At 43.3% G+C, this 22,215-nt stretch overlaps 2 long non-coding RNA genes across 2 annotated transcripts in view; one reads left to right on the top strand and one right to left on the bottom strand.

The window, feature by feature from the left end:
• The window catches only part of LOC129214025 (uncharacterized), a 38,335-nt gene that overhangs the window by 9,383 nt on the left and 6,737 nt on the right, over positions 1–22,215 (bottom strand). The window contains exon 2 of the long non-coding RNA XR_008579605.1: positions 540–628. This is a non-coding gene — a long non-coding RNA (uncharacterized LOC129214025). The remainder of the gene's footprint in view (positions 1–539; positions 629–22,215) is intronic.
• Positions 489–19,051, top strand: LOC129214027 (uncharacterized). Its single transcript, XR_008579607.1, has 3 exons — positions 489–599; positions 11,364–11,443; positions 18,958–19,051. It is a non-coding gene; the product is annotated as an uncharacterized LOC129214027 (long non-coding RNA).

The raw sequence follows: 22,215 nt of genomic DNA on the forward strand, positions 1-22,215 counted from the left end.
TTCAGACAGTGATGGTGTGTGAGGCCTGCCTGAACCAGGTTGGTCTGTCCTGCACAAACCTTTGAACCCCAAAACTTGGAATTCTTTGCAGAAACATGCCCACTGGCATTTCAGTAATGGCATTTCAGGCAGTACTGGTGTAGGCAGTGCTTACACTGACATGGTAAATATGGGTGTAAAGGTCTTGTGTCAGCAAGGAGGCTGTGTGAATGAGGTTGGTTATTGGGGTGCTGTTATTCAGCTCTCTCGATGTATACGTGGGGAAGGGCAGCAGCAGAAATAAATTATTGTGGATGTGCTTTGCTTTTTTAGATAACCCGCTCTCCTCATAAAGGATGACATTCAAGACTGTTGCCCTGACCCTTGCAGCATGAATAAGAAGGATGGGGGAGTATCCATGTGTAGGTGGTTGTCCCATACCTTAAGTTTATGAAGTTTGTTTCTCCTTCCACTATTTCTGTTTCTCCTTTTTTAGAAAAACAAAGAAACCTCAAAATCCCAACAAACCCACAGTCCCATGCTGGCAAGTAAAGCCCTACCTGTTTCCAGACACAGTCCAAGCTGTTGTCATTCACTCCTGTCTCAGAAGACCCCCCTGGGTAAGTGATCCTTGTTTTGTTTCTGGTAGCTGCAAAACGAGAATTACATTGATGAGAAGGAATTCAGAATATGAAGTTAAAGCTTTCATGTTTAGAACTGCACAATATGGTCCTCAAAAGAGCAAATAATCCTGTCAATCTTAGGAGTCACCTGAGAAAGAACTAAGGTCATCATTTAAAACAGGGTAGGTAAACTACATTAGACCCTGTACAGATCTTAATTTAAATGGCTTAAATTCAGTTTAGCTTGATGAATTATCACAGGCTGAACTATAAAGCTATGTATATAATTTTCTCATTTTCTTCCTCTTCTCAACTTCAAATACATAGAATTAGAGGCACATTTGCTAGATTTAAAATTATTTTTTTGTGTTACTGTCCTCAGGCAAGAAATTCTTCATAGATAAAATCTGAACAAAAACTGACAAAAATTTTACCCTGCCAGTATTTTGTTTCTAATCTAAGCAAAACTGCTAAAGACAGAGCATACAAGTCATACCAGGCAGAACCTCAACCACCAGAGCCACAGCACCTAAATAGCCACAGCCCTACCGAGCCCTTGAGCAGCCACGGGTGGTTCCTCTCCTGCCACCCACCAATGCTGCCCCAGGGGCGTCCTGATGCTATTCTGCATATCTAAGTCTGTTCTTGCCCTAGATCCGTGTTAAAGTATGATGAGGAAGGTGGTTATTTTTGCCACAACCCTTTAGGAGGAGTGGGCAATTGTTGAGGAGATTTGAATCTGCCTTGGTGTGGTCCTGGATGAAGCAAATGGAAAGCAGGACCAGCACTGTTGAACTACAGTGCCAAGACACTTCTGTTAAATCTTAATGAGCAAAGAGCGCACTGGTCCAGTTTTAGATGTTGCTTTTTTAGATTTGTAATAGGACAGCAAATCAGGCAGGAAGTAATGTAAATTGGAAACAGAAATGTCATTTTTCATTCACATCTCTCACATATGAAGTGGCTGAGGCAGAGAAGGACCAGATGGCAGGCTTTGAAAATTAGGTGTGGAGATGGGGAAACCAGCAGGGGATTAGGGGAGAAGAGAAACCTTTGCAGCTGGATTTCTTTCCCTGTCTTTGTTTCTAAGGTCCCAGAAATTTTCTCTCTCTCTTCCCTTCCTGGCCAAGAATTCATTAGATTCCCTAATCTGCTAGGTTTTGCATTCATTACAGAAAAATGTGCCCAGTCTTTCCTTGTTCTTTCTTTTTCTTTCTTTCTCTCTTTCACCCTCCATTTTTCTTTGTTTCTGCTTCCATTCCCTCTCACTAGTTTTCTTGTCTATTTTTCTTTCCTGTGCAGATTTGGATTTCAAAAATTGTACTGATATATCAGTACAGCTTGTTGTAGACTCTTTGCCTTCCCCAGAGGTTCTTGTGATTGGGAGACAACGATTTGGACAACTGGGGTCATTTGCACTAGATGACTTACCAAGATCAGTTATTTCTCAGATATGATTGTTGTGATTGCTGAAACTTTTGCTGTAGTCCCATTCTGTACCACAGATAAAGATGTGTTTCAAGGTGCTGTATCCCAGCAAATAAGAATGAACTGTATTGCAGGTTTATTGCTGGTCAGTTAATATTGATGTTTGATCCCCTCCTGTATTTTACCCCCATACACTGCAAGAAAAAAAGTGCAAGCATTCTTGGCTCAACCTTATTCAAGCCCTGCCAATTGGACTAAAAAAAAAATCAACTAGGAGGGATATTACATCATAAAATACTTCATAAACATGGCGGTAAGGTTGCTACATCCTTTGTAGATAACGTGTAAAGTATATAACATGTGGACTTAGTTCCTTGCTTAAACTATAAAAACCACTTTTTCATTCTTTTGAAATGCGAGATTTAAAGGTTGTGGTGTGGGCAAACATGTCTACTTTTAAGACAATTAACAGCAAACAACTTCCATGTTGTGTTTGGGGTAACTTCGAGTGGTGCATGTCTTGCCTTTTTTTATTGTTGTAGAGAAAGTTAGTTGAAACTTAGAGCTAGCAGCTTAGACATTAATAGCTAGACTGGACAAAGCCTATAGATCGTGGCACGTGAACTGTAACAACTGTACGACAACATGCCGAATACCTAACTACAGAATTGGCCAAAACCGACCTAAGAGGATGTGATACTGGATATAAGATGATGACCACTTAGCAACCGCTTAGTAACAAAACAGCAAACAAATCAAACCAATAAAAAGCAAGACGGCCCCAGACCTTAATATTACTATTGGTCTGAACCATCGTGTGAGGGGAGGGGAACTTAGATTGTAAGGGTATAAATGCCCAGGAATTTCTTTGTTCGGGGTCCCTCTTCAGAGGCACCCAGCTCGAGCTGTAGTGCTATTAATAGAAAGCACTATCATAAAGGAGTTTGTCTTTTGGCTTATGGGGAAACTTAGCATCAAGCCCTGCTATGTTGGCTGGCGTGTGTAATTTCCATAACAGTTTGGTGACCCAGATGGGACTCCAGGCAACCACCGATGGATGTTGGACTCTCTTGTCTCAAACGTCCAATTGCCGGCATCGGGAGAGCTCACTTGGGAACTTTGGAGACAGGAGGTGCCAATCGGTGAGTGTTAAAATTCCGTTCCTAAATTGGTGCATGTTAAAATTCCAATACCTTGTTCTAAGTATTTTGAGTCTGAGTGGGTTCAGGTCCCACTTTGGAAGAGTGCTCTAGGTATTCTGAGTCTGAGTGGATTAGAGTCCCATGTTGAAAGTGTGCTAGGATAGATGTGCGTGGCCTGATCAGTGTAAGGCACACAAATATAGCATACAGATATGGGGAACTTACCCGGCATAAAGAAGGGGATGCCCTTAGCCAAAGTACTAAAAAATTGGAGGAAAATAGATGGCACTGTGGATCTGGCAAAAAAAAAAAAAGAGGAATAGCATTGTGTAAGGAAGACTGGCCAACACTTAGAGGAGCAGGGGTATGGCCTTGCAAAGGATCGTTCAATTAAAGAAATGAGCTACGCTCCAGAAAACTTTAGAAAATGAAAAATCCCAGCAAACGGTTTAGCGGTATGTATGAAATAATTGGGCATATGACCACCATAAAGAGCATGGTCAAAAATGAGTATGAAAACCTTGAGGAAGAACTTTAGCTGCAGTAATTGTGAGTAATTTCACTGAGGCACCTTCAGAGCTGGTCTCCACACCACCCTACACTCCTCCCCCTGTGTCGCTTGTTGCTTTTGCTTGGCCTTACCCTGTGGTTTCTAATGTTATCCCTAATCCTCTTGCAATGCGGCCAGCAGCAGTGGGGGGGTGTGTGTGCGCAAAATGTTCCTCCCCCACCTTCAGTGTTAATTTTAATAATAAATTGATAGCAAGTGTGTTTGCGAACCAAACCACCTCTGACAGCTGCAACTATTTTAAGGATCACATGCCAGGGTGGCAAAGAGAAAATTTGAAAGGTATTTGTACAATATGTAGATGATTTGTTATTTGCCAGCAAGACATACTAAGATTGCTTGAAAGATACTATTTTTCTATGTACTGCTTTAGCAGAGAACGGGTCACCGTGCTTCTCTTTCTAAGCTTCAGCTGTGTCAGCAGAAAGTAAAATATTTAGAATTGATATTAACAGAAGGACAGAATGGGTCCAGACTATTGTAGAAATACCTCAACTGGTAACAAAGAAAGAACTGTGAGGACTTTTAGGCGCAGCAGGATACTGCAGACCCTGGAGTTAAGCCATGGACAGAGGCTACCAAGGCAGAGGAATTGGAACCTATACGTGGAGGTCCAGAGAGAGAAAAGGCTTTCCAAGCTGTAAAAGGAACTTTAGCTTTTGCTCCGATGCTGGGATTGCCAAGCTCTTTGAACTATTTGTGCATGAGAACAAAGGAGTAACTAGCGGAGTCCTTATCCAAACGCTAGGTTCACATCGCTGCCCTGTGGCTTATTACTCAACTCAACTGGATCCTGTAGCAGCAGGGAATAATTTCTGTATTAAAGTGAGAGCAGCAGCAGCGACGATCATAGAAAGAAGCAGATGATTAATTCTGAGTCACCCAAGAACTGCGCATGCCCCATATGAAGTAGAACTGATTCTTAAACAACATGCCACAACAAGCCTTGTCCCCACAAAGAGCACATTGTTGTGAATTAGCAATTTTAAATGCGGATAATATTATTTTAAAAAGATGTAATGTTTTGAATCCAGCAACTTTACTACCTGTGAGCCACATCATGATTGTGCTAAGGTAGTGTTTCACTCCAGCCATGTACAGGAAGATCTGCAAGATCAACCTCCAGAGAACTCTGATCTAACCCCGTTCACTGATGGATCTTCATACGATGTGAATGGAGAAGGACACACAGATCATGCAGTGGTGAGGAACTTGAAGCAGAACTTCTACAACCCTTGGTGAGTGCCCAAGGGGCTGAACTATATTAACAAAGCAGCCTGGTGGGGATGTAATCAGCGGATAACTGTTTATACCGATTCTAATTACACTTTTGCAGTGTGTCATGCAATGGCTATGCTATGGAAAGAATGGGAGTTCCTTACCTCGGCAGGAAAGAATATTTCTAATGGAACTGAAATCCGAATGCTGTTGGAAGCTATTAAGCTTCCAAGGGAAATTGCTGTAATACACTGTCCAGCTCGTATCAAAAGCTGCGATGAAAGTAAAAGAAACAATAAAACTATTTGAACTTATAGTCAGATAGGTTTGAAATGGCCTGAAGTTTTAAGGAATATTACTATGTTATATTGGGATATTGAAATACCCCTCACCAACCTCTAGCGCGGTCATCCACAGGAGTAGTGTTTGGCAGACACTTAGCTGTAGCTGGGACCTTCGTCCCCGCTAGGACCAGCCTCCTAGATGGAGATCTACAGGTTACCAAATTTGCATTGGGGATACAAATGCATTTACAAGAGAGTTTAAAACATAAAAGGAATCATGCTCAGCAGTACCAACCCACCCCTCCAGAGATACAGGTACATGATTTTCAGCCTGGGGATTGAGTTTTAATAAAAGTATTTTCCCATAAATCTAAACTGGAACCCAGGTGGGAGAGACCGCATACTGTCTTATTAAGTTCTTTCTTTGCCATAAAAGTTACGGGGAAGGAAGCCTGGATCCACCAATTGCACATTAAACAGCTACCTGAGGATCATTCAGTCGATGAACAAAGACTGCTGATGGAGGAACCTACCATGATTTCTACTTTGGAGACTGAAACCATTTGAATTTCTGAAGGACGAAGGAGTTAGTTACGAAGTCAGGTCATTTCTGTTTCCTTTCCAGGGCTACTTGGACATGGGACTCTCCAGATGCTTAGTTTAGCAGACCATCCAAGACTGTTAATAAGGGGTTTTACTGCTCCTGGTTACGGGTGAAGTTGCTGACATTTGCAGTGCTTATTACACAGAGGGAAAGGATTCCAGTTGATGTCTGAAAGCTATGGGAACAAATAAAATTAATGCATAAAATACAGTTGGACAATACTCCAGCAGGATTCCAAAAAGTGTGGTCTTACCTCCTGGGTACCAAATTTAAGAGCTTAGGCAAAACAAATTTTTTATGGGTTATTAGTTTTTAAAATGATCCAATGTTGTCTCAACAGTGATCACACCTTAGAGGCTACAAATACTCTGCTCCCATATGATAACAGGAATGTTAATAAAAACAGAGAGGACTGTTGTAGAGAAAGTTAGTTGAAACTTAGAGCTAGCAGCTTAGACATTAATAGCTAGACTGGACAAAGCCTATAGATCGTGGCACGTGAACTGTAACAACTGTACGACAACATGCCGAATACCTAACTACAGAATTGGCCAAAACCGACCTAAGAGGATGTGATACTGGATATAAGATGATGACCACTTAGCAACCGCTTAGTAACAAAACAGCAAACAAATCAAACCAATAAAAAGCAAGACGGCCCCAGACCTTAATATTACTATTGGTCTGAACCATCGTGTGAGGGGAGGGGAACTTAGATTGTAAGGGTATAAATGCCCAGGAATTTCTTTGTTCGGGGTCCCTCTTCAGAGGCACCCAGCTCGAGCTGTAGTGCTATTAATAGAAAGCACTATCATAAAGGAGTTTGTCTTTTGGCTTATGGGGAAACTTAGCATCAAGCCCTGCTATGTTGGCTGGCATGTGTAATTTCCATAACATTATTTAGGTGCTTGCTATTTTTTTACATGCTTCTGTTCTCAATTTTCTGACCTCTGCATCAGGAATGCAAAATTCACTCTTTTCTCTCCAATACCTAAAACAAATTTACAGGAGTTGCTTTTATATGTCACCCATTTTGCTTTGAATAACCTGCCTGGACCTGAGTGCACCCAATGAAGCACAAAACTACAACATTTCTTTTGAAAATTCCAGACTATACATTAGTACTTCTGCAACTGCAAAATCAGTCACCTAGGAGATGCTACAGACAGTGAGGCGATGCTGTTTCCTTATCCAAAGAAATGGAAAAAACACCTAAGGGTCAGCAGGCACATAATTTGTACACACATAAAATACACTGCCCTGGGCTGGTGACTCACCCATCACCAGGTCAGAGAAACTTCGTGCTGACACAGTGAGAGGGCTTCGTTCAGGGAGCAGAAGAGCTCAGTCCTCTTCTGCATTTATGTTCTCTTTCTGGTAAACATGAATGTTCTTCTTAATCTTGTGAGTCTCTAGCCCTTTACTGGATCCTGTTAAGCTCTTGACTACAATTTTATTACATGACTATGAATTTCAAATTTATTTCATTGAGGTAATAAAACACACTTTATCTGTTTCAAACCTGTTGCCTTTTACTTTCTTGTGTCTACCCTAATTTTCACAGTAACAGGCACAATCATATGTAAGTCTCTCACATTTTCACCTTTTCTTTTACTTAATTTCTTAATTAATTAGCATAGCTTTGCCTTTACAAGTTATGTAACAAACAAACATGTGAAAGACATTTCAATGCTAAGAACTTCTGGAGACTTTTTGCTATTTTCATCTTTCTTGTAATTTGTTGGGCTAAACCTTTACATTTCTTTGAAGACAAAAGAAGTATTTTTAGTCAGAAATATTTTTTGGCTCTATTTCCATAAAATCTTAACAAAGAAAGCTTTGTTTAGGATTGCATTGAAGGAAACAGCGTGGTTGAAATTGCAGAGAATAGAATGCAATTAAAAGAGGAATGAAAATTGAAGCTGTTTAGCTTTGGATCAACTTGCAAATCAAGTTTCCTATTCTGGACCATTCTGTCAATAAATCGGAATTCTTTCATTGTTATAGAAACCTCATGCAGACTTTTCCATACCCTTGTAAAGCCTGTCCATTAGAAGAAAAGATGATGTCTAAAGAACCATTTGCTTTTGAAATCTTTTATTACAAAGACATTAAATAGTTCTTCAAATCCAAAAGAATGATTTGAGCATACTTTTGATCATAAAAGAAAAATTGTTCAGAAACAATAGTTTTCTTTGGTTTTTACAGAGAAGATGCCCAAACTTTGTAGCTCCTAACGGCCTATGAGACTGTGGGATGGGCAGATGCTTTCTGTTATACTATTTGTGATCAATGATACTAATTTCATTTGCTTTCATAAATATTAAGAGGGAATGTATATGGCACTGTTGATTCACATTTGTTTCCTTCTATCTTTGATAGACAATTAGAAACTTTTTGAGTTTCCTGAGTGTAAAAATCTCAACGTGGTGAACTTGTTTTCAGCCTGGAGTGTCAGACAGTGGTTTCTTAGCCCTTTGCTTTGGAGAGCCATTGGCAAGCATTTGAAAAGCAGTACAGAGCAGTTAGTGGGACAAAATAACAAGATAATCCCAAGAATGGAGTTTTGTATGTGCTTGCAGATGTGATAAATTACATCAAATAACTTCAAGACAGAAGGGCTAGCTGCCTACCAACTCCTTGTGTGGTCCAAAACACTCTCATTCATATTTCTGGCTTCCTCTCACTATATTTACAGTTTCCTTAGGTATGTTGATTTTCATCTCCATGATGTCTCTTCTGAAGCCTTACCTTTTGAAGGTTGTATTTTTGGCAAAGACAACCAATGCTGTTTGTCCAGGGCAGATGTGTCATTTTGTTCTCTCTGCTATCCTATAAGTAGGGGGTGTCACCCTCGTTTCTGTCCTTTAAACCAATGGCTATCACTGTAAGCTGGGAGGTACTTGATCCTTTTCAGTGTTGTAGATTATCATAAACATAATTTATATCATTTTTAACTATGCAAAAGTTAATGGAGGAGCAGGAATGTTCAAAGAGCAAACTATGAAGCAAAAAGATAAAAACAAAGGAATATAAGTCAAGAAAATCAGGAATATGAAAAATGGCTGAGGAATGTATCGCCCAGATGCAGCTAGAAAAACTCCTTGGTAAGTAAGAAGTGATGTTTCTCCTAAATTGGGCCATCTTTTGGGATTGCTGAGTCTGCACAGCAAAGACCAGCACTGTCATTGCCAAGCACCTTCTCCCAGCCTTACCAAGAGACGCACACAACTGTCCTGAAAAGGAAGGGACTTCCAAAGCCTGTTGGTGCTCTCCCTGCCCCTCCCTCCATTTTCTGCATGTTTTGTCTGTTGATCTTGAAGATAAGCACCTCAAATTTCCATGGAGGTGAACAGTAAAGGCTAAGGATGCTGCACAACTCTGGGCAGCGCTGCACCGCAGTGTTCCCATGATAAGTTTAACATGTGATGCCCTTTGTGCTCAAAGCTGCACAGACTCGTGTCCCAACATGGGGAGGCACTTAGAACTATTAAGTACAAGCTAGGACTCTCTCTGGTGTGCCCATGGAGAACTGTATTGCAGTTGTTAACACAACATGTGGGCTTTCCTCCTGGACAAAGTATTGGTCTGAAATACAGCAGCCCCATATTAAAACACATTTATGGCTCAATCTAGCAGCAAATTGGAGGAGAGATTTGGAAAAGCACATTTTTGTTTAACTGGTCACTTTGTTGCTCCTTCTAAGCATGCTGCTCCCACAGTTCTTGCTCAGGCTCTGCAGCTCTGGCCCATTTGGCTGCACCAGCCCCTTGCAGCGGGCACCTCAGACACATGACTCTGGGGTTGATTTCCAGCAAGCCGCAAGGCATTTCCTCAAGGCTGCTTGGAATCTAACCCTGACTCATTTGGAGAGTGTCCCAGAGACAGTCAATAGCAAAGTTTATTTCAGGAATCCCAATCCAATGCCTCAATCCCAGGCCTTTGCAAAACTCGGCTGTTCGTCAATGAATAACTATGGTAAGGTTAGCATACTGCCACTTGGCTTGGCAGCTCCAGGTGTATGAACGTAGCTCTCAGGGCAGGAGTCGTAAGTTGTTGCTGCTGGGATTTGTTGTACTGTTTTCAGTGCAATCTTGTCATCTCAGCCCACAAATGTTTGTCCAGTTCTGTTGACTTAACTAAATCTGTAAGTCCAGGTGCAGGGCATGGGAAATGCTGTCACTCTGCAAGCACCTGAGATAGTCATTGATGAGAAGGACTGTGAGACCATAAGCACACCTGACATAGTCTCAGATGCAGCATGATCCAGTACAATTGGTTTCACAATCTGATCTAAAGCCCCCTAAGGGTAGTTGGGAGGTTTTCCATTTGTTTCTCTGGGTTTTGGGTCAGTTTATGCACAGTTTGAGCTATTGGTTCAGTATGTATCAATAGTCCCTTAGTTTGGTTCCTAAATTTGAAACAAACTCATGATCAAAAGTAAAGGCAGAAAGAGGTTAGAGGAGAATTTTGCTCCACCACGTTATAGCTTCTTACTAGAGTCTACCGAGCAGAATTGTGGGAACCAAAAAAGTCAAGCAAATACCGTCACACAAGACAAAAGACAGAGTTTCAGTGAGTGGTGCCTTAGTCTGCTGGAAAGGAGTTCCTGTGGTTTACCTGTGGACAATGGTTCACTTCTGTCACACAGTTGTGCCAGAGCCACTGCAACAGTAAAGCTGAGCTAGCTCCTAAAGTTGCTCTGATGTGCCTTATGCAAAGAAACTACAGGGCAAGGCATCCCTTCAGTGGAGAAACAGATCTGCCAGAGGCACGGGACGATTTCTGATTACAAAGGACTGGTGTTTTGGTGTCTCAAGGCCCAGCAAAGGCATTCCCAGCTACCACGGGGTGAGAAACAGGCAAGAAGGAAGGAAGATGCACAAAATGAGAGGATCTGGAGCAATCGGCAGAGCGCAGCTCTGAAGAGGCACTGTGTTACGGTCGCGCCATTTCCTCAAGATAAGCTATTCCTTGGGTCAAAGACATGAGCCTTCCCTGCGCAGCCAATAGTAAATGCAATATATTGCACTGTAGCTGTACGTATGTGTACCTGTACACAAACACATGAATGTAAAGAATGCTAAAATAATGAAATAAGCTCTAAACTAAGACTTGGTGTGAGAGATGTGGAAGGAAAATAAAACGAAAAGTAGCCAACAGAGCTTGGAAAATATTTTCAAGTCCCAATAGCATCCAAGTGTCAGGCAGTTCCCTGTCATCACAGGAAAGGTTCCCCTTTTCCTGAGTACAAAACAACTGCAAGATTTTCTACTCTGCTGGGGGATAAAGAAGAAATCTCCTAAAGCTAGGGCAAAGTACGTGCTTCTCAAAGATGACAGTTACTAAACATTTTTCTAATGAACCATAGTGGTCCTATTTATGAAGATACAGACTTTATTGGGCTATAGTAGAATAATAAAAATGAGCAAGTTCTAAAAGTTGAGTTTTATTTTGCCACCCTAAATGCTCATGACAGCAGAGATCCTTTGAGAAATAAGTTGCTTTTTCTCACAGGGGACACGTTCTGCCTGGGAAAAGTCTGCACATCAGCCTGAGCAATATTTGCTGAACAGCAAAGCCCACGAGGCAAAAAGGTGAGTGCAGCTTCTTGGTCTGTTTTGGCTCTGTCCTTTTGAGCTTAAAACCTGCACAGGCCCCTGAGAGCGAAGCAGTTTTGTCTGTTTTCCTCTGGGAAGCGCAAACGCTCAGCTGCGCTCAGCTGTTGCAGCAGACTGCTGAGAGGGATGGTTTCTGGGTCTGCTGCTCTGCAGCCAGGCAAGACCCCAGCACGACAGGCTCCGTGGAAGACATGGCTCATGATGACTAACTCAGCTGTGAACTACTGTGCCTAATCTACAAGGCCATGACTGCTCCTAGCTCACTTATAAAGTGGGTAAATCGCAGCATCCCTTTAAATCTTAAAAAGCTGGTTTTTGGTTCCTCCCCCCTTTTCTGTTCCACAGACCAGGAGCCTCATGGGGAGGGAGAAATCGAGAGATGAGTCCTCTCAAGCTTTGGTTTTGATTTGCTTTGAGGTTAAGATTAAAGCTGACATCCTGCCACAGTTTCTTTGTTTACTGGGTGTTGAAAGGTATTGTTCTGCACTCAGATGCACTTCTGGACAAAGTATTGCTATTGTTCGTTTTGCTGTCTTAACCGCCCCTTGGTAAAAATCAAAACAGAGAAAATCAATGTCTCGGATTGTATTGGGTTTGCGTGGCAAGGTTTGGGTAGCGGAGGGGCTACAGGCATGGCTTCTGTGAGAAGATTCCCCAATGTCCAACAGGGCCAATGCCAGCTGGCCCCAACACGGACCCGCCGCTGGCCAAGGTCAAGCCCACCAGCGATGGTGGTAGCACCTCTGGGAAAACATAGTTAAGAAGGGGAAAAAAACTGCTGCATGACAGCAGCTGGAGAGAGGAGTGAGAATATTTGAGAGAAACAACTCTGCAGACACCAAGGTCACTGAAAAAGGAGCCAGACACCAGAGCAAAGATTCCCCTGCAGCCTGTGGAGAAGACCATGGTGAGGCAGGCTGTTTTCCTGCAGACTGTGGAGGCTGGTGGTGGAGCAGATACTCACCTGCAGCCCATGGTGGTTGATGGTGGAGCAGATACTCACCTGCAGCCCATAGAGGATGATGGCAGAGCAGGTGGAGGCACCTGAAGGAGGCTGTGGCCCGTGGGAAGCCCACGCTGGAGCAAGCTCCTGGCAGGACCTGTGGAGAGAGGAGCCCACGCCAGAGCAGGTTTGCTGGCAGGACTTGTGACCCCGTGGGGGACCCACGCTGGAGCAGTTGGTGAAGAACTGTAGCCCATGGGAAGGACTCATGTTGGAGAAGTTGGTGGAGGACTGTCTCCTGTGGGAGGGACCCCAGGCTGGAGCAGGGGCAGAGTGTGAGGAGTCCTCCCCCTGAGGAGGACGGAGCAGCAGAGACACCGTGTGAGGAACTGACCGTAACCCCCATTCCCCGTCCCCCTGTGCTGCTGGGGGGGAGGTAGAGAAAACTGGGAATAAAGTTAAACCCAGAAAGAAAGGAGGGGTGGGGGGAAGGTATTTTAAGATTTGGTTTTATTTCTTGTTACCCTACTCTGATTTGATTGGTAGTAAATTAAATTAATTTTCCCCAAGTGAAGTCTGTTTTGCCCATGATGGTAATTGCTCAGTGATCTCCCTGCCCTTATCTCAACTTATGAGCCTTTCATCGCACTTTTTCTCCCCCCATCCAGTTGAGGAGGGGCAGTGATAGAGCAGCTGGGTGGGCACCGGGCCTCCAGCTAGGGTTAACCCCCCACAAAGATGGACATATAAAGTGAGAAGAAAGATTAAATGGCTACGTGTGGCAAGATGTATGGTTTCCAACAGAGAGATTTGACAATCGATGCTGAAGCTTGAATGTTATTCTGGCACAACTTCCATAGAAGATACATCTCTGCAGTGGTCTGTATTTCTGTAACTGCTTGGGAAAGAAGTGGCATTTCAGTGCTTAACATCCTGGGCTTTTCACTAGAATCCAGTGAAGTGCAACATAAAGACATAGCAGAGCTTCTGAAAATGTTTAGTTGCTGCCGCAGCATTCTAGAAATACGTGTGTTTCATCTCAAAACAAAGTTGAAGAAGGTACTTCTAAATTTTTGGCCAGTTTAAAGTAGCTTCTCTTCTTCTTTTTCTGTAAAGGTGCAGTGTGGTTTTGAGTTGAATTCTTAAAACAGAGAAATGCTGTTGGATAGTAAGTATAAGATGAAGCAGCAGTAGAAAATGCAGTAAAAGGGGTCATGCTCTGTCTGTGAGGGCTGAGCTGCCCTTGAGATAAAGGACTCATAAAAAGCAAAGCAGCAGTACCCTCTGTTACCGGGAAGGACGATATGGATTTCCGTAAGAGCAAGAAATATGTCTCTTGTACTGGGAAGAACCTGCAGGAAAACAACTGCCTGAGCGACAGAGGCAGGAGACGGTGACACCTGCAGAATTCAAGCCAGCTGCTTTCCCAACAGACCAGTATCAGGGAGAGCCTGCAAATCTGCCAGCTCAAAGGGGATCGGTGCCTACGTAACCAGATAAATAGACAAAACTATATTTCTTTCAAGAATAATTTCCTGAAATGACAAGGTCCCTATTTAAATTGAAAACATTAATTTTTTTGTATCTAAAAGGGATCTGGATCAAATGCTGCAGGGAATGGAAGCATATCCCATACCCAATAACTGGGTGGCGAGCTAATAAGTGAGAGAAAGTTTTAAAAAACTAAAACCACTACCAAAAAACATAGAGATGTAAAGAGTTTGGAAAGACTAACAACAGTAAGCTTTTTTTTTTTTCTTTCCCCCTCTCAGGACTTGTTTTCCCTGAAGCACTAATTTAAGCAGTTACCTCTGGCAAGCAGGCTATCCCAAACCGTGCATCGCCGAGTCACAGCGACTATCATGAGCACGTTCTTTACCCCTGACTGATTCTGCCTTTCTTCATCCCTCATGAAGAGTGCTCAGCTAAAGTGCATCACTTTGCGCTTACCACTGGCTAAACTTTGAAACACAGAGTTATTGCAATTTAGTGGATGTGGTCTAGTGAACAGTAGCTTAGCAGATACGGCAACTTGCTACCGTACCCTAAATTACTCATGTGTCTAGTTTCCCAGTTTAACTGTATGTCTTTGTTATTCACAAAAGCACCCTCTGAAACATCTCTATATTGTGATACATAAATGATAAAGCAGACAAAAAAGATAAAATTTTGAGGCAGAAATAGGCAATGCTCCATTAGTGTCCAAGTTACTGATCTTCGTGGTTCACTGGTGCGATAGTTGTTACAGATCATCGGAAGAACTTGTTATTGCAGGTACCCTGTTTGAATTGACCCGTTCATACGAAAACATACAAGGAGGAGTGTTGCGCTGATATGATCCTATTATGGGCAGAAATACTGCTCTGGAAATACACCAAGTCTCTGCCTTTCAGGTAGTGTTAGAAGTTCCAGAATATGGAAAGTGTACTGGGTGAGAGTAAATTATCTCCAATTTTCCTTAAACAGTTACGTCTTTCTCTTTTCTGTAAGGACTCTGAGTTGCATGTAAGCCTCGTTATGATCACATAATATATGTACTAAAGGTACAGCAAGAAGTTATTTAGTGAGGCCAAAGATGACAACAAAAGGAAGTGAAAAATGTTCCTTTGAAAAAAAGGAAAATTGGGTATTGATTTCATTACCACATGATGAATACGACTTGCTGGGAATTCTCAGATCTCCTGTAAAACTACATTGAGCTACAATTTTTCATATTGAGGTTTAAAAATTGATATTGGTGGCCAGCATGTGGGAAGGAGCTACATTCTTAAGAATACTTGGTATCGGTTTAAACTGTAGAAAGCGTTTGTTTCCTGCCTGCAAGTTACAGTTCTCCAGGGAAGGATGTGATCAGGATGTTAATTCTACTTTTGGTTCAGGTTTCTTGCAACAAGGTGGCTTCAATTAACTCTGTAAAAGAGGATTTTTCATTTTGTGATGTTAGAAGACTTTGTTCTAGATTCTCTAGGAAGACTCTTTCTGTTGTTGCCTGTTCAGAAAGAATGTAACTCTTGATCTGGATTTTCTTAACTTCACCATGTCTTACAAAAACATGGCAATCATCTGAACTCTTCCTTTCAACGCCACTTCAGGTAGAGCGGGCAGACCGCAGGATGGTGCCCGGGCTGACCAGACTGAATTAGCAGCGCTCAGAGCCCTGGGGAGTGTGAGGGCTGTGTTAGCTGAAGGACAGTCTCGGCTTCGGAGAAGCCGCGTTAATTTGAGCTCTGCGCCCATCGCTTCAGGTTCAAAGCAACTGCCATGCTCCAGGATTTATGCCTGTGGATCAGACCTGGATGAAACATGTGGCTGAAAGCACAGAATGCAACCCCAAAGAGAAAATGGTCAGAATGACTCTAAAGCTTTGTTCCTACATCTCTCAGGGCAGGAATTGTGTTCCTACGTGTTTGCAGAGACCACGCTGTGAAAAAGCCACAAACATGAGGGAATCGATCTAATTAAGTCGGTGCACATGGATGCAGTCTTGGGTACTTGCAAGTGGCTTGGTGGACACCCACCACACGCTTCTTCATCTCTGCAGGTGGGGAAAACAAGCTCCAGATTGTGTTTAAAAGAGAGAGATGTGCAAGGGAAAGGCAAGAGTCAGAGACAAAAGAAATATACTTCTCAGAAGTTACTAGGGATGTGACATTTTTATGTGCGCTGTATTTATCTTTGTCCTTGGTTACTAATCCTTCCCATTTACTGTGGTTTGGTTTATTCACGGCTGTGGCAATAATAGAATTTGGTTGTGAAACAGAGGACTCTCTCTTTCTTCTTAAAAAAGGGAGTGATAACAATAGACAGTGAACTGAATTTTCTCCCCTCCTGGCAACAAAGTTAAGTAACTTTGGGACAGCAGACTGCTTACTGCAAGCGGCAAGAGACTTGAGTCAATTTACTGGTGAAATCTTGCAAGAAATCGGAGATTCCCAGCTCCTCCTGTACAGAACGGACAGCAGGAGCTTCTGTCCCTCTCAGATACCTCTTTCAAAACGATTCCCTGCTGCGTGCTTGCTCTGCTGTGTTGTCTGCTATCTTCTGCCCAATGTCTGTGCCCTTGAGTTACAGCAAAAAATCCGTGTTAACCTCATACAACTCATACTGTGGCAGCAACTGCTACCAAGCTTAGGAAATCATCGGAGTTGTCTCCTGAAGGGGCGCAGGATTCACTCCGTGCTGGAGGCTCAAAGGGAGTGTCTGCACGAAGCAGGGAAGTGTTGAGCATCAGGATCCCTGGGCTCTCCACCCTGTTGTTTGGGAGCAATGTGTAATCAAGAGCAGAACAATAGCCACAAAACCCAGTGTCAGTGGCTGCCATCCAGAGGGACCTGGACAGGCTGGAGAGGTGGGCCCATGTGAACCGCATGAAGTTCAACAAGGCCAAGTGCAAGGTCCTGCACGTGGGTCGGCGCAATCCCAAGCACGACTATAGGCTGAGAATAGGTGGAGAATGGATTGAAAGCAGCCCTAAGGAGAAGGACTTGGGGGTATTGATTGATGAGAAGCTCAACATGAGCCGGCAGTGTGCGCTTGCAGCCCAGAAAGCCAACGGTGTCCTGGGCTGCATCAAAAGAGGTGTGACCAGCAGGTCGAGGGAGGTGATCCTGCCCCTCTGCTCCGCTCTGGTGAGACCCCACCTGCAGTGCTGCGTCCAGCTCTGGGGGCCCCAGTACAGGAGAGACATGGAGCTGTTGGAGTGAGTCCAGAGGAGGCCATGAAGCTGATCAGAGGGCTGGAGCACCTCTGCTATGAGGACAGGCTGAGAGAGTTGGGATTGTTCAGCCTGGAGAAGAGAAGGCTCTGGGGAGATCTAATTTCGGCTTACCAGTCCCTGAAGGGGCCTGCAGGAAAGCTGGTGAGGGACTGTTTATCAGGGAGTGTAGTGACAGGACAAGGGGTAATGGGTTTAAGCTGAAGGAGGGCTGATTTAGATTAGATGTTAGGAAGAAATTCTTTACTGAGTGGTGAGGCCCTGGCAGAGGTTGCCCAGAGAGGCTGTGGAGGCCCCATCCCTGGAAGTGTTTAAGACCAGGTTGGATCAGGCTTTGGGCAATGTGGTCTAGTGGAGGGTGTCCCTGCCCACAGCAGGGGGGTTGGAACTAGATGATCTTTTGAGGTCCCTTCCAACCCAAACCATTCTATGATTCTATGATTCTGAAGGGAAAGGGTCCGCGACGCTTTAGTGCACGGGGTTCCCAACTCTTGGTAAGCTTTTCAGGGGAAAGAGAGAAGTGTTTATTCCTTCGCCAGTGCTGCAGACAAAGATGTGCTGCTCATGGGTCGGGGAGAAAAATGGCTAAAACAGTAATATGGACACACCTGCTGGAACTCCTGAAAGCCAGCTGTCCCCTGAGGGGTTTCTCTGGAGGAAGGGTTTCATTGCAGACAGCCTCTCTGCTAAGCCAAAGCCTGTCCCTTCACCAGGGGATGAGCCAAACCAGCCTCCTGGACCAATTCATTTTGGAGCACTTCAGATAAACACCTTCTCTCTGCAAGGCTTCAGTCCAGCCTTGGTCATGACTGCTGCACTGTAACTTGGGAAATCACCAAAAATGAAGCTTATGGAGTGCTTAAAGAGTGAGGAGGCTGCAGAGCACGCTGCCTTCTAGCCGTGCAAACCTCATAGCCTCTTAGAGCAGATTCTGGCAGCTAAAAAGCTTGATCATTTTGAAGATGTAGATCGGGATGGGCGATTCTTCCTGATGCTCGAATTCTTATGCTAGCACCCAACTGAACGTTAAAATCTGTTGTGCGGAGTGGAAAATGCAGCAAAATGAGAGTGCTAGTGTGGTGTGCAACAAAGCAGTTGGGTGTGAGTCAAAGCTTCATAAATCTCCAGGCACATTTCAGCTGCTTTGTCTATGTCTTCAGATGACTACAGATCAAGATCAGGGTGTTCAGAGAAAAAAATTTTTTTTTTCCTCTCCTGAAACTTGGGCTCCTGATTTCCGCTTTCTTTCTCACTTGGCTCAATACAAACAAAAGTATTCAATACCAAGGCAGATGCTTACTTGTTAAGAACTGCATGGCTTTTTTACCATGAAAGAAACACTTGTGGGAAATCTCAAACTACAATTTGGGAGACCAGGGTTTTCCAGACAGCTGCACTGTGAAGATCGTTGTGCTACCGACAGATGCAGGACAAGGGGTGCCTGGTTCCCCTTTCCACCTAATGCATTTCTTTTCCAGACCTGCATCCTTATGTTCAAACCCAGACAGAGCTGGGGATTAATTTGTATTTAGATTTGTATTTGTAGTTCAAAGACAAAAAACATTAGATGGGTGGTCAGAAACCCTAGGCTATCTAAAGCTTCAGCCTTTCACTTTCCCTTTCCCTTCGTAGAGTACCCCATAGCCACTGACAAGGCTATCTCCTCCTCTCGTCCAGTTCCCACAAGGATGTTGCTAATTACTTTCTCTTTTTTTTTTTTTTTTGAGTGGTATCATTTGTGCCTTTCTTAATGTTTTTTCTTTGTGACTGGTAATCTGTTTTCTGTTTGGCTTATTGCTGTAACATGGAATATTTTCTATGCAACTGTATTAGGCACGTGTCCATCATCTGCAGAGACTGAAGAGAGAAGAACCAGCCAGAGCCACACTTGTCACGTCCCTTGCTGGGAGGGGAGGTTAGCTTCTGCCGTTAAACACGGTTAGTTCTGGCTCTACGTTTGTGGGGCACAGAGCTGCTCCCTCCTGGTCGTAACACGTTGGCTGGGTTGCAAGGCTCCTGCTCTGCTTGTGCGCTGTGTTGGGAGACTGGACATCTAACTGGGGGCTGAGGGTCCCACCAGGTCCAGCCTGAGGTCATTTTCTGTACTCAGAGGCATGGCCAAGTTGGGATACAAAACCCAGAAAGCGATGTGCTGCTGCTTCTTCTGCAAGGGGTCTGAAGGCCTTTCAAGATGACCTCAATGCCGTCAACGCCTCAGAGCCCGTTTCCTTCTGGCTCCACATTTCTAAAGGCCAAAGAGCAAGGCGAGGAAGGACTTAGACCCAGGAACTGTCACAACAGTTGTGCAGCCCCATCAGAAAGCACTGATGTAATCTTTCCTTGCTTTGCACGGGCACCAGCAGCCCTGTAGTGGCATTATCGCTCCCGGGACCAGTTAAGTTATTGTGTGGAGCAAAAGGTCTATATCACCGTCTGTTTCAGACGGCATGAGGCCATGTGCAGTCACACAGGGAATCTTAAAAACCCTTTTTATTGTCCATGCCAGTGACTGCCAAAGCACTGGAGTCTATAAAAACGTGTGACTAATGAAGCCATTCCCACGCAGCTCCTCTGTGATTTACTGAATGGCTCCGATCCTCACTGTGGATTTGCTGTCATCATTAAACTAAGGCATTCACTTTTAAATGAACGCCTGTCAGCCTTCCAGGTGTGCTGATCTTTATTGATCAAATAGTCTTTCTCACCTTGTGAAGGAAGGGTATTTCCAGCTCGCTTCTGTTAGATTAGCATTTGAAAATAAGATCAAGGAATCAAATATAATTTTGGACTTTTTGATTCTTAATTAATTCACATAATCAAATCAGACCCTTACTGTCAGATTGGCAAAAATTAACTTCAAATTAAAGCCAGCAAATGAACTTCAGGATGTTGGAGGCAGCAGCAACTTTATAAGTTTTCTGTAAGCAATACCATGATACACCTAGAATAGCACTTTTTTTTTTTTACTTTTTTTTTTTATTTGTATGTGTGTGTACCGAGAATCAGAAAACTATGAAAACCACGGGGTCTCCATTTTTCAACCATGACTATACAGAAATCCCATTTAGGAATGTGGATGAGTTGCACAATGTAACTTAACCCAGCTGACCGCTCCAAGGCTTGAAAAACCTTTCCTAGCTTGTATGTGCTAATTAAAAAAAGACTGAACAGCACTTTTACTAACCCCCCTGATTTGTCTACCACAGCCTACTGCACACTTCTGTTTGTACAGCTTCTGCTGATATTCGTTACCTTGTCTGACTGGTACATTTGTCCCAGCAAAACTTCTATTGCGGGTGCAGTTATAACGGCAAGACCGCACATTTAACAGAGTATCTTCGGTCTGTGGGAGAGGGTGGATTGCTCGAAACGGGTTTTTTTAAACCCACTCGGCATTTGTCTTTTCCTTTATGAGAGATTTATTTCGACTGGGCTTAAGTCAATCGCTTACAAATTTAGGAATAGAAAGATAAGCTGCTACTTAAGTGAAATAGCTGCATTCGCAAGATCTGTGCCTATGTGACAGTTCAGAAACGGATCTAATTGCTTGCTGCTTTTTTTTTTTTTCCCCAGGACTTGGTTTGAATTCCAGAACTGAGATGCAATTTGGTTCTGTCAACGCTTAGAAAACTGTGTTGATTCATATTGTCAATTATCACGAATAGGTATGTGTCAACTTCCAGTTAAGGGGCTATGATGAGAAAATAATCTAAAACATATGCTCGTGCGTATGCTTTTTCTTCCTATATTTGCTTGATCAAAACTTGTGACAGAAGGTGGCATTTCTGTCAAATCTGGAAAAGGTTGTTTCTGGTGTTGCATAGTTTCTAGACATATCCTTGACATTTTTATCCACATACAACTTTTTGAAATATAGACATGGAACAGAGTGTTTTCTGGCAATTAAGTTAGGACTTACTCCTTGTTGAAATGAATGCAATTAAAATCTTGCATACACATGGTGTTCTTGGTCAAACCTACTGACTATTTTTCTGAGATGCTACTCAAGAATAGCAACAGCGTTTCAAATGCTTTTGATCTCCATTAAGCGCAGGGAAAGTCTTAAGTGAAAAAAGTGACACCTCTGCAAATGTGACTGCCTTGCAGGTGGTTTCTGCACCTCTGTAAGAGGAAAAAAGGCTGATGGAGACAGGTAGCATTGATGCAGTTTTGCTCACGTAAAAAAAAAAAAGGCACAAAGTCCTCTGTTCCTATATATACAGGAGGAATTGAATATGAACCATGTTCTTGGCTTTCAGGACCAAGCCTTGTTTCTCCTGCTCTTTCTCAACCATATTTAGAGCTTGTCCAGGCTGTGCGTTCAGCTTCTTGGCTTTTTTAATGCCCAAAGGTGTTTACCCTCTTTCTCCTCCTATTTTCTGACTGTATCGAAAACTGTATCTAGCAAAACTTCTGCCTGCATATTACTTCATTCCTGAATGCATGTGTCTGTGATTTTTGTCATGCAAAGCAATAGGTGGGACAGCAACAGCATGTGATTTCCAGGGAGCTCTTAGACAGATGCTGGACAACGGCTACCACAGCTACCAGATCAGGTAAGCAGAAATCTGAGTAGAAAAGCTGCGTTACAAGGGCTATGGTTCCCAACCTGAGAATTCCTCACTGGCTGAACAAAATGTTTATTTTAAAGGACACCCTGTGCAGTTATCCAGGCAGGAAGTTTAGAAAACAAAGTTGTGACATAGGAGAATTAGACTGTCTACATCCATGGTTTTCAGTGGATTTTGAGCACCTGATTTGTTTAGCACCTGTTGAAAATGCCTGCAAAAACCATGTTCAAAATAGCAAAGACTTGGAGACAGTTAGGAAAAGAACCAAGTCCTGCCTTACTCCTTTCCTCTAAAATAGCGAATTGCGTGTTTAAACTTTTCTTTGCAAGTAATGAGCAAGCAGTTCCAAGTGTAAACCTCTGCATTAGCTGTTCCCAACAGATTTGAACTGAGAGCTGGCTAATCTTCCAATGCTCTGGAAAAAAGGGTCTGAGCTCTACCATGAGCCACCATGCTCCCCTCCTACCCCCATCTCCCACAAGAGGTGCAGGAGAAACCCAGCAGCGCTCTGGCATGACAC

This window comes from Grus americana, chromosome 17 (genome assembly GCF_028858705.1).
Source record: "Grus americana isolate bGruAme1 chromosome 17, bGruAme1.mat, whole genome shotgun sequence".
Lineage (NCBI taxonomy): Eukaryota > Metazoa > Chordata > Aves > Gruiformes > Gruidae > Grus > Grus americana.